This window comes from Tamandua tetradactyla, chromosome 2 (genome assembly GCF_023851605.1).
Source record: "Tamandua tetradactyla isolate mTamTet1 chromosome 2, mTamTet1.pri, whole genome shotgun sequence".
Classification (NCBI taxonomy): domain Eukaryota; kingdom Metazoa; phylum Chordata; class Mammalia; order Pilosa; family Myrmecophagidae; genus Tamandua; species Tamandua tetradactyla.
The window spans coordinates 72,030,897-72,043,809 of NC_135328.1; positions in this window are offsets into that span (position 1 = coordinate 72,030,897).

A 12,913-nucleotide genomic window follows, 5' to 3' on the forward strand; every position below is an offset into this window, starting at 1 on the left:
CTTTCATGATAATTTCTAAACACAAGACCACATTAATGATGGTTTACGGATCATAATTTAAATTTCTTATTTTTACTAAAAAGCCCAAAGCTAGAATTTTAGCTTAAAATATTTCTCTAAGTTGGGACTGCACCCAAGTACCTGTCAGAAGTAAATACATTTTCTAACTAAAGGAAAACCCTTTAAACACAAGCCTCAAAAATTCCCATAGAAAATTTCCAAATAAAACAACCTCATAATATTTTAAAACCAGTAAGACCCTATAAGAGAGAATTTGCAGAAACTAGAGACTGTAAAATCAGCCCCACAAAGATAATATTGGAAACATGGAAATATCAGATATAGAATAGAAAATGAAAATATTTTAAAGAATTAAAACAAGCAGTAGAAATTTTGATGCAAGCATAACTTTCAACCAAAATTGACTGGGCATATTGTAGGGAAAAAATAGAGTGAATGTAGTAACTGAAAAATAAAAGCTTGACCTATGAATAAAGTGGAAATTAAACATAATTGAAAAGAAAATCAGTGACCTGAAAGATAGATCTAAAAAGTTATCCAGAATAGAGAATGTGATGCACAGGGACAAATACATGGAAACTATGGAAGAAAGGTTGGGACACATGGAGGATAGAGTTAGAGGGTGAAAATGATCCAACTGGAATTTTCAGGACTAGAACAAAGAATGGGAAGAAGGAATATTTGGATATGTAACAGCTGAGAATTTCACAGAATTGTTAAATGTTTCCAATCCTCCGAGCAGGAAGCCCAACAAATCTCAATCAGGAAAACAATTTAAAAAGCAAAAAACAGACATACAGTTTAATTACTAGAAATAAATTAAGAAATAAATATGATAAAAACAGGGTGGGCCGCGGTGGCTCAGCGGGCAAAGTGCTTGCCTGCTATGCCGGAGGACCTCGGTTCGATTCCCGGCCCCAGCCCATGTAACAAAAACGGAAAAACAAAATACAATAAAGCAAGAAAATGTTTGGAAATGTTTCCCTTTCTTCCTTCCTTCCTTCCTTCTATCCTTCCTTCCTTCTCTCTGTCTTTCCTTTAAAAAAAAAAAAAAAAAAAAAAAAAAAAAAAATATGATAAAAACAGCCATAAGGAAAAAGAGATTGCTTACTACAAAGGAATGACAATTTGACTGATGCTGGCTTCTCAGCAGCAAAAATGAGTAACACATGAAAATGAAATGACTTCTTCAAAATTCTGGGGAAAATGTCACTATCCAGTGATATTGTTTTCCAATACCAACATCATAGTAACTATTTCTAAAGATAAGCAAAATAATTTCAGTACTCTCCCAAAGAAGAAATAAGTAGGGCAAATTGCCCTACTGGATATCAAAACCAGCTTATACAAATAAATTAGGTAATTAAAGAACATGTTACTAGCACAAGGACAATCAGACAAGTGGAGCAAAACTGACATTGCAGAAACAGACCCACAAAAACAGAGAAAAATGATATATAAATAACTGTCTTTGAAGATCAGTAGAGAAAGAATGGAGTATTCCAAAAATTGTGCTGCAGCTATTAGTAATTCATGTGGTAAAAAATTGAAATCAGACCCCTTCCTTATACCACCTACAAAATCAATTTCAGATGAATACAAGACTTAAAAATAATAGGCAAACATTTAAAATATGAAAAATCAATTGTCTTTGTTTGCCAGGGCTGTCATAACCAAGCATCACATACTAGTAGCTGACTTAAAAAAAAAATAAAGCAATATCTTTTCTTACAATTTTGGTGGCCAGAGAGCAAAATCAAGGTGTTGGCAGAACCAAGCTTTCTGTAAAGTTGTAGCATTTTCTTGGTAGCTTGTCAGAAACCTTACTCGTTTTCTGTCTCCCTCACATAGTCCTCTCTCTCCTAATTCCACGCTCAAATGTCCTTTGCTAATAAGGACTCCAGTCACATTGGTTTAAGGCCCACCTCGACTGAGTTCAATAACATCCTCAAGGATCCAATTTACAAATGGGTTCACATCAGCAGGACCAGAGGTTAGCACTTGAATATGCCTTTGGGCAAGGTATGATACAATCCATAATAATAATGTAGGGGAGAAATATGACTTAAAGAAGATACAAAAGATGAAAAATATTCAGCTACATTTAAATTTGGAACTTTCATTCTTCAAAAGACTTCATACAGAGAAAGGAAAGAAAAGTCACAGGGAAGAAAAAAATGCAACATAAGTAATGGACAAAAGTATATTATTCTCCTTTTAGGAAGAACCATGCACCCCCCTCAAAAATAATAAAATAAAATTTAAAATGTCTTAAAGTATTATTTATGCCGTACTTTTGAGAGGGAGCTGTGTATCAGTAGAAACCCTCACACTGCTGGTGGAGGCACCAGTTGGCTTACTCACAATTTGGCATTCTCGTGTAAAGCTGGATATTACCTAGATATAACAATCCTATTCTAAGGTATATTCTTAGAGAAATGCTTATAAATGTGCTTTAGGAAATATGTTCAAGAATATTCAAAGGGGCATTGTTAACTATAGCAAAATCTGGAAACACCCCAAATACCCTACCCTATAAAGCAGGATATAGTAATTCAATATCATATTATAAAGGCAGTGAAAATGAATTCATTATAGCTACATGCATTGATATGGACAACTCTTAAACACACAAAATTGAAGCAAATCACAGAAAAATACATATATCTATCTAAAATTTTAAAACCAGGCAAACTAAACAATAAATTACTTAAGAGTACATGTGTATATTGTTAATAATAAAGGAAATAAAATAAATCAGTATCGTAAAATCAAAGAATTTATTGTTTCTGCAAAGGAAAGAGGAGAATATGATTAGAAAATTTACAGAGGATACCAAAGTTTCTCAAATTGTTTTAATAAATCTTAAGCTAGATATTGCACAAGGTTTATTTTATTATTATACATCAAACTTTGTGTATACCACATGTGAATTATATACTCATTCATATAAATAATATTCTAAAATATTTTTTTAAGGAATGTAAACTTTGGTTTGAATTGTCCATGTCACTTCCATTTCCTCTCTACTTTGGGATTGCAAATCATGATATAGTATTTTAAAATAGACACTTTTATATTATTTCTCAAATACATTAATATGCATTTCACTTAAAACCAAGGGTCAATATTTCATAAAGCATTTAAAATACATCCTGTTTGAAATTTACTGTACCTTTAGCTATATTGAATTATTAATGATTAAATATGTCCTAATACATGTTATTCTACATTTGCAATTCTAAAACTTTGTGAATTACATATAACCATGCGCCAATATTTTTCTAATACAAAACTCCACATATTAGAATACATTTTGTTGCTGAAATTAACTATGAGGAGAACAACTTTGTAAAAGTTCTTTTAGAACTCCAAATAGCTTAAGGTGTATCTAATAAACATAGCAACTCTGCATTCTTTTCTTGTAGTCTAGACTTTTCTGTTTTCCATGTCCATAATCTTAGAATTACAATCTTTTTCTTCACTGGATGGTCATAGCCCACAGAACTATTTTTATAATTTTAATGATAATGGAGTATCTACATACCATCAGTCAGAATTTCGACAGCCACATCTCCACTCATGGAAAGTTTTATTGAAGCAATATTTGTGTATGTATATGTGTGTGAGTGTGCTTTATAGTTAACAACAAAGATCTAGATTCAAGACTTGACTTTTTCTGTAAAGGGCCATGTTCTAGTTTGCTAGCCGCCGGACTATAACACCCCAGAGATGGATTGGCTTTTAATAAAAGGGGATTTATTTTGTTAGCTCTTCAGAAGAAAGGTAGCCAACTTTCATCTGAGCTTCTTTTTTATGTGGGAAGGCACAGGGTGATCTCTGTGCCTTCTCCCCAGGCCTCTGGGTTCCAACAGCTTTCCCCAGGGGTGATTCCTTTCTGCATTTCCAAAGGCCTGGGCTGAAGTGTGAGTGCTGAGATGAGGTATGCTGAGCTGCTTTGGCTGTGCTATGTTGTGCGCTCTCATTTAAGCACCAGCCAATTAAGTCAAACATCATTCATTGCAGCAGGCATGCCTCCTAGCCAACTGCAGATGTAATTAGCAACAGATGAGGTTCACCTACCATTGGCTCATGTCCACAGCAACAAAACTAGGTGCCTTCACCTGGCTAAGCTGACAACTGAATCTAACTGCCACAGGCCAGATAGTCTTTGGGATCACGACTACTCAATTCTGCCATGGCAGTGCAAAAGCATCTATAGATAATGCATAAATGAATGAGCATGTCTGCATTTCAATAAAACTTTATTTATAAAAACAGGCAATGGGCCAAATTTGGCCTGCAGGTCATGGTTTGCTGATGCTGACTTCTAATTTAGATAATTTTCTCACTTTGCTGGAAATGTAAATATGTTACTGTGTATTAATTACACACTCACTGCCTCTTGAAAAGCTCAGTTAAGCTTTCTTGTGTTAGTTGAGTCTCTCACTTACTCTACCTCAAAGAACTGGCCTCTTTTAATTCTTCAAATATGACTGTTCTTTCCTGATTCCTAGTTGTCACAAATACTAAAAATTGTTCTCTCTGATAGAATATCCCTCCCCTTTTTAAATCTGATTAACTTTGGATACTCAGTCTTAATGATTTAGGTTCACCTCTTCAGAGAAGGCTTCACAGCATTCACTTAACTTTTTTCAATTTATACATCAGTTATTTATTGTTAAACATCTATTTCTCTAACTAGACTATAAGTTTATGATGGCTGGAACCATACCTATTTTTTTTAAAACCACTACATAGCTAATGCTGAGGATAATTTGGAAAAATACATATTTATGGGATAAAACATTGAATGGCTTTCAGTGTGACTTGTTCTAAAATTTCATTATCAGTTTTCCACTTAAAATCTCCCCACTACCTTGAAAATACTAACACAACAAAGTAAAAATTCCTTACAGGGAAGTGTTACAGAGAGGAACATTTCTAACAACCATCCTACCCTCATCTCTTGCTAAAATATAGTCTTTTCACTTTCCAGCTTTATCTCCATGCTCTACTCCACTGTGCAATTACTTATAGGGCTCAGAGTTCTAAAAGTTCTGCAATGTAGAACACTGAACTTTTTTTGCCCCTCTACAAGGTAAGGTCTTCTCTCCACTTGCTCCCATTTCTCAAGATTTCTTCTTATCCCCCAACAAAATTTTACTTCTCTGTCAAAACTCAACTCCAAGATGAGTTCTCTTATGTAGCTGACTCACTACCTAGAAACTCCCCTGATAATTTCCCACTCTTTCGTTTGGAATCACGTCTGAAAACAGCACAGATTATTCTTTATTCTCCCACATATTTGCTTTTCTGTTAATTCAGACAATATTCTAAGTCCTTTTGGGGACTCAGACCTTGATTCACATATCTGGGTACCTAAGCACCTAACACTGTATCTGTTAGATGTATAAAAGAAAAATCATCCCAAACCTTTCTCGGGGAAGCAGTTAGTATTCCTAATGAAATATTTGAGCAATTTTTTTTATGAACTTTAATGGGATTATAAGATTTGTTCTGGGAGACTAGTTATCCAACCACCTCCTCCCAAGTGACGTCAGCCAAAAGTCTAATAATCTTTAACCAAACACACTTCTCTTTTTGTATTTAGTTTAGAGATTAATATATAACCATTCTCTTTTCTTAGAAAACATTTATACCAACAATGAGTCTTTGAATTCACCCACTAGAGGCCTTTACCCCTGTAGCAAGATTACAATGCTGTGATTTTAACTTGCACAAAGAGGTAAGTTATTTGAAGTGCTTTCTTTAATACATTGATAGGATCTCAATAAATATTTGTTGAACAAATGGATAATACCCTCTCACAAGTAGAACTATTCTGAATTTGCATATGTTCTTCTTCACAAAGTCCTCAGAAACACATGCAAAAATGTGAAAATACTGCTCAATCTGCAGCCCTGCAACCTGCAGACTCTCTCAGGATGAGGAAAAGCTCTTTCAAGTAAAAGATAACAGTGTTAATTTACAAGCATCCCATGCTCAACAGCATAAAACATTGTGTGAAAGCTTACATATTCAATTTAAATTCAAAAAGCATGCCAAACTCCAATTCCTCCATTAACTTCCTCCCCTTGTAAAATTATTCTTACCAATATTTTAATTTTGCTGTGTCTGAATGAGAGAGAAATGTAACTGCCTAAGCAGATGGCTGTCAGTGACTACACACCACAATTAAAAATTAGTATACAAATGGATGCAGCCTGATGCACTATAAACAGTTCCTGAATATCAATACTACCCCAAGCTTAGCCTTAAAGAAAACAGGAGACCAGTTGGGGAAATAATAGACCAACCATTTTCCAGGGCCAACTGAAAACCTTGTCTAACTATATCAATTTGTAGGTTCCAGATAAGGGGAAAGTGTTTGCTTTCTTTGATTTTAAGTACTCCCCATCTGTAGTGCCTGTGCTGTCACTGACTGTTTAACAGTGTGGGGGCCCCCAGGGGTTGCCAAATGTTCCAACATATGCAGTGATTGGTATATCCAAGGAAGGGCATTACATTGACACAGCATGGGCTCCAATCAATACAGACAAGTTGTCCATGGGATACCCCTGAGCTAAACTGTAATCTAAGTTAAGTCTATTTTTACATCACCTGAGTCACCATTCTTCATTCTTAGCCTTCTTTTAAAGGAGAAAATCTCTGCCAAAATAATCTGCCCCCCCCCCAACATTCAATGAAAAGATCTAAAGTCAGACCTTAGCAGAAATCTCAGCCATTGTGCCATGCGCATCAGAGGTCTTTGTCTTTAAGCTTTTCCTACGTTGGAATAAAAGCAGAAAAAAATTCCTCCATGAGCAAATAAAAAGATTCTTTTAAAAATAGTAACGAATTTTTTCTAGTATCCCTGAAATTGCATTGTTTAAACTATTTAGAATAAATTCTAGATTTTATTCTAGAACTCATTCTATATAAAATTAAAGAGAAGCTCCATTTTTATTTAGGATCAGATTCACGGATAAATCCCTCGAAGTACTTGTATTACACAATGAAAGTGTTTATTTTTGGACACTTCAGTTCTAGTTCTTTTGGATGCAAAGGAACCCTAGGGCTCTGAATAGGCAATTTTCTCTTTCTCGGGTTCTAGTTTGTTCATATATAAAATAGGAAGAAAAGCACCCATCCTGATTACCACATAGGGTTGTGTGGTAATGCTCAAACACAGATAATTCATGTGAGTGGATTTTGTAATGAATAAATTTCTAAATAGATGTGAGATACAATTACCATCTTGTCTCTTTAAGGGAGAAGTAAACTTCATGTTTCATAATCAAGTGGTCATGTCTCTGCTGTCACCCACATCCTCCTAGAAACTGGTCTTCTTAACAGCCTAACTGATGGGCTTTTTTCATTCTCATTTTCTAGTGAGATCTGTGCTTTGGAAGGGAAAGTGCATTTTTCTTTCTGTAACCTTATGTTATTGTATTAGGTTCAGAACATAGCAACATGCAATTAGAAATATCTCAAGAAAGTAAAAGGTGGTAGCAAAACTTTGCCCCTTAAAAAATGCTTCTCTCTATGTTACAGTGGTGGCAATTAGAGGTTCTTCCTTCTGGCTCTAGCATTTTTAACCCAGTTAAGGATCTGAGTAAGTGAGATAGATAGAAAATAAAAAGTTGCTAAGGAAGTACATTCTCTGGAAATGAAAAAGAAAAGAGATTTTGAGGTTATAGTATAATAAGTTGATGACTTTCAGACATGGGTGGACTGTATAGGCTTAGATCTCACCACTGAAAATTACAATGGGGCACAATATCAAAATTTAAAATTATAATTTATAGAATTAGGAGACCTGGCAGACACATCTGTCCCATGATGTTCTATTAACTTCCTCCTGCTAGCCAGAGTGATTTGTTATGTAATTGCCAAAAATTTCAGTAGGTGCATGTGGGTGGGGGTATTGAGTTAGGGTTTGGGAAAGGACTCTTACTGCGTTTCAAAAACAAGTCCCACAGACCAGATAATCATTTGCTGAAGTCTCACCGTGCAGGAGATACTATTCGCAAAACTGCCTACCCTGTCTTATCCAAATATTTGTTCTAATAGACAGCATTATCATCATTATTTAGCATATATATTGCTGTTCACAATCATATATTGCCTAATATTAGTAATACATCCCCAGTGAGCATTATCATCTCTATGGGCAAATGAAAATAATACGATACACAAAGGTTAAGTAAGTTACACATCATGAAACAACCATTCAATGCCAAACAAGAAATTGAACTGAGAACTATGAAAGAACAGGTACCCCATGTATTAAGAGTTCTTGCTTCTTAAACATTTGCGAACAGGCTCAAGTTCACTATTCTAATGTTTCGTCTCAAAGGGAGAATTAAATCATTAAATCTTGTTTCATCCTTTTCTCTTTTCCAAGACAGCCCTTTTTATCCCAGCCTGGGGAGAAATGGAGCAGTAAAGCTTTCAAATTTGGCAAAAACAGTCACCTACCAGTTTAGCTCAGACCAATCGCTAAGGGCAGTTTTCCTCCACCCCCTGCAACACCCGGCACTCATGATACAGAGAACTCTCCTTTCAATCCTTCCTCTTGTTGGTCTTAACTGATTAATACACACCAAATCAAATCGGTTCAGAAACCAAGCACCCTTGTGTATGAAATTGCCCGCGGATATGCTTGCCTGCATTTGTGTGTGTGTGTGTGTGTGTGTGCATGTGTGCACGTGTGCATTATCTCTTAAGGAAGGGGGATAAGAAAAGGAGTCCTTTTGCTCTTATTTATTTCTCTCATAAAACTGTACATTTCATAAAGGTAGGGGTTACACTTCCACTTTATATAAAATCATTGTTTTTTTAAAAAATAGGCAGATTATGTAAATAAATAAAACTTTTGAAAATCCATTCCAATTATTTTGAGGACTTAGTTTTGCACTCCCTTTCAATTGACCTTAAATGATGCTGTTGACTAAGAGATAGACTCAAACTCTGTAACCAAGGCCAGCAGATATGATGTTTTTAATCGACTTGATAGAGTTTGGAAAATACAGATTTTAAACTGGAAAAGAGTTTCTCTGGGTTCATGAGGTTAAAAGGAAATTCAGACAATCAGATTTGATAAGGCTTGAATTTTATTGCCTGTAGTTCATCCATCAGTGGGCTAGCATAAATTTTAATCTGGTAACAGAGAGCTACTGATCTCCTTAATAATCTCTATAAAAGGAAATAGTTTTTTTGAGTATGTCTAGACAGTGTAGAGGTCAATATATTTCGCAATAGGCATTTGCGGTTTTTAGTTTTAAAATTGAACCTCCAGTTGCTTTGATATATCATATTATGTTTCTAAATGGTTTCCCACAAATACATGGCTTTTTGATTTTCCATCAAACCTCCCTAGTAGTATACTTTTAGCAGAAAGCCTCATTCCAAATTTTAGACTCCATATTCACGCTTTTAAGTGGCCCCATAAGATGGGTAGTATTATTTCCCATGAGATGTGACTGTTTCAATATCTATCTCTGGGTTTAAGGTAACAGGAATATAATGCTACATTAGAAAAAGACACATTGCTTTTTTTTTTCATCTAGTGAGAGGCTCTTGAATTGTCGATAGGGACTGCACAGTACTACCTCTGATAACAGCAAGGAAATGATTTCAGTTTGTATCTACTGATAGATTCAAGAATCAAGAGATGAGCAAAGGAAGCATTTTAAGACCTGCCATTACTATAACAAGGGTGCTATGTGCACATCAGGGTGATAAAACCTCTAGATGAAACACAAGTAATTCTGTATGTTTCTGCCTTAGTCCATCATATTTATTAAGAACTGATTTACCTGATTTCAACATTTCAATTTCATCTTGATGAACCTTGAGGTGGTTTTGTGAAAGGCTCTCTTTCCTTGGGAAAAGAGCAGACAAACACAAATGGAGATTGGCCCGCAAACAGAAACCATCCATTAAGTCTTCCTGGCAATGCTTTCCTGCTCCTTAATTTCATAAAGGTCAGAGACATTAAACAGGGGCCTATTAAAATTCTGAAGTATGGAGCCTGTTTGTCTCAAATACCTAGGTGATGGGGAGGAACGGAAAGAAGCAAAAAGCCCCACCTCTTTGTACACGGTTAGCTTAGGCCCTGTATACATACGGCTATCTGAGGGGAGCATCAAGCCCTAAAGACTGTAATTTCAGTGAAGTCATAGAGAGCTAATGGAGCCACAGCGATCAATACAGCCCACTCTCCTGTGAGAGGGAGAGATTTATTGAGCTCTCCTTTCTGATCTTGCATCAGGTACAGCCAGCAATGCCGATCACTGCACCCACTAGTTCCTGTCAGGTGCAAACGATTGAAGCCATCTCAGCCTTCACAGCCAGCATAGCGTTCCCTGATGATTTCTTAATATGCCCATCGGAATATTATCATTATGATACAGCTGAAGGATAAGAAAGCCCATGGATCACTTACCTATGTCCCTCCAAGATCAAACCCAATTCAGGAAAAAACACGGGAGTCAGGATAACAGTAATCAAAGTAACAGCAGGTTGTCAAAACCTATGATTTCAATTAGCCTCCCTGACCCGTTTCTAGTCTTCTGGAACACGAGAGAATAAGATTTTATCTGTAACACACCTACTTCACTAGCTACCTCATGCTCAAATAACAAATGCAGAATAACTGCCCTCACATCATCACTCTCATTTTCACCGAGTAAGGGATAGAAAGGAAAACCAGATATGTTTCTCAAATACTGTCTCAGGACAGAGTTCTCCTGACTACAAAAATAAGACCTGTGTGTTTAGCCTTATTGTGTACTTTTGGAACAGATTTATTTGGAACTAACTATTTATTAAAAAAATTAATATAAGCACTTACCTAGCACCAGAGGAAATGAGGAGCCTGCTAACTGGCCAATCCCTTCAGTGGTGATTATTTCTGCTGGTGAAATACACAACTGCTGCTTCATCCATTGGCTTCCAAAATCAGGCATTTCCTACTGTCTTCCTCAGAGATAAGCATTACCAGCTGGCAGGCATTCAAGTGGTGGTTAGCAAGTGTTACTCACAGTTCATAAGTAGCCTGGGTAGTTTGCTGCTCTTTGCACAGGAAGAAGTCATCTTGGGTGTTTGCCACAAATTAAATCAGATAACTGTTTTCAAGAGTGAAGCTGGAGTTTGACAATCCCTGACATAAAACACTACTGTGACTAATGTTCATTGAGCTGCCAGAGAAGGGCAAAGAGTGTCAATCAGCAACCAGATGGCTTCCATATCCAAATATATTTGCTTTTTCCGTTATTCCCCCTAATATATACCCTTTCCCACTGCTTCTAAAGTCTTATACTTGGTATTCTGTAATTGAATAAAGAAGACTTTCTAAATAACTTCTATTGATTAACAATTTCCATTCCAGCTTTGGTGCATCTAGAATATTTGTTTAACTTGAACTGACCAGTGGTCTTACTAAAATTAGTGTCTCTCATTTTCCCAGAATCATAGCTCACTGAAATAAATGAAATAAAGCAAATTTCTTGGCTAGCTTTCAAAATGAGTACTTTGGTTTCTTTTTTCCTTTTTTTTTTTTATTTTTTGCATTTAAAAAATGCAGATGTAAATTGACATTTTAAGAGATCAAAGAAACATCAGATAGTCACCTTTGGCCTTTCTCAGCAATTAGAAATATTTGATCAATGTACTATCCCTTGAAATGAAACCCACAGATCAAGGACAAGTTCTCTTTTATTAGTCAGTCTTCTGTAGGGAAACAGAACCAAGAGAAAATATATTTAATGTAATATTATGACTTTTTTTTATGGGAATTGTCTCATACAGTTGTGGGGATGGGAAAGACCAAATTCTGTAGGGCAGGCTGCAAGCTGGAAACTCCAATGATGGTTTTCAATGGATTCCCCCGGAGAAACTGGTTGAAGAAGAAGTGGAGATTCTCCCTCTGACTGCTGAAACCAACACTTCTTCTTTTAAAGCCTTAAAATGGTTGAAGGAGAAGTTTCTCATTGTTGAAGACAATCTCAATTGGTTGCAGATGTAATCAGCCATAGATGCAATCAACTTACTGATGAACTCTATCTACAAAATACTCTCACAGTGGCAATCCGGCCAGTGCTTGCTTGACCAAGCAACTGGACACCAAAACCTGGCCAAGCTGACACATGAACTTAACCATTACATCACTGAACAGAGTACTCACCACATCCCAGCATGACAGATGTCAAAACTCAGGTAACCAGGTATCTGAACAGTGTCTTTGTTCTAATGATTCATTTACAGATAAATAAATAATACTTAGATATGAATTTGCTAGTAAAGATGAGAGATGAAGAATAGACTTAATTCTAAACATTCTTGTAAATTATTTTCTAAACTTCTTTGTGTCTACTAACTTCCTAAAGTTTTCCTGACTCTACCAATAATGAGAAATACTTCATGATTGCAGACCTAATTTTCAAATACAAAGCACAGTTTTTAAAATCACCCTGTTTTGGTTTGCTGAAGCTGTACAGAATGTAATATACCAGAAATATATTGGCTTTTATAAAACCAATTTTATAAAATAAAATTCATTTAATTTATAAAATGAATCTGTTATAAAACAGATTTATTATGTTACAAGTTACAATTCTAAGGCTGTGAAAATGTCCAAATCAAGGCACCCAACAGGAGGATACCTTCCAGAAGAGAGGCCGATTTTCTCTGTCATATGGGAAGTCACATGGTGACATCTTCTGTCCTTTCCAACTTCTGGTTCAAATGGCTTTCTCAGCTTCTGGCATCTCCTGGGACTTCTGGCATCTTCTGCATCTCCAAACATCTGTTACCTGGTTCCATCTCTCTGCTCTCTGTGTCAGCTCTCCAATGTCTGTGTCTGAACTTTCTCCAAAATATTTGC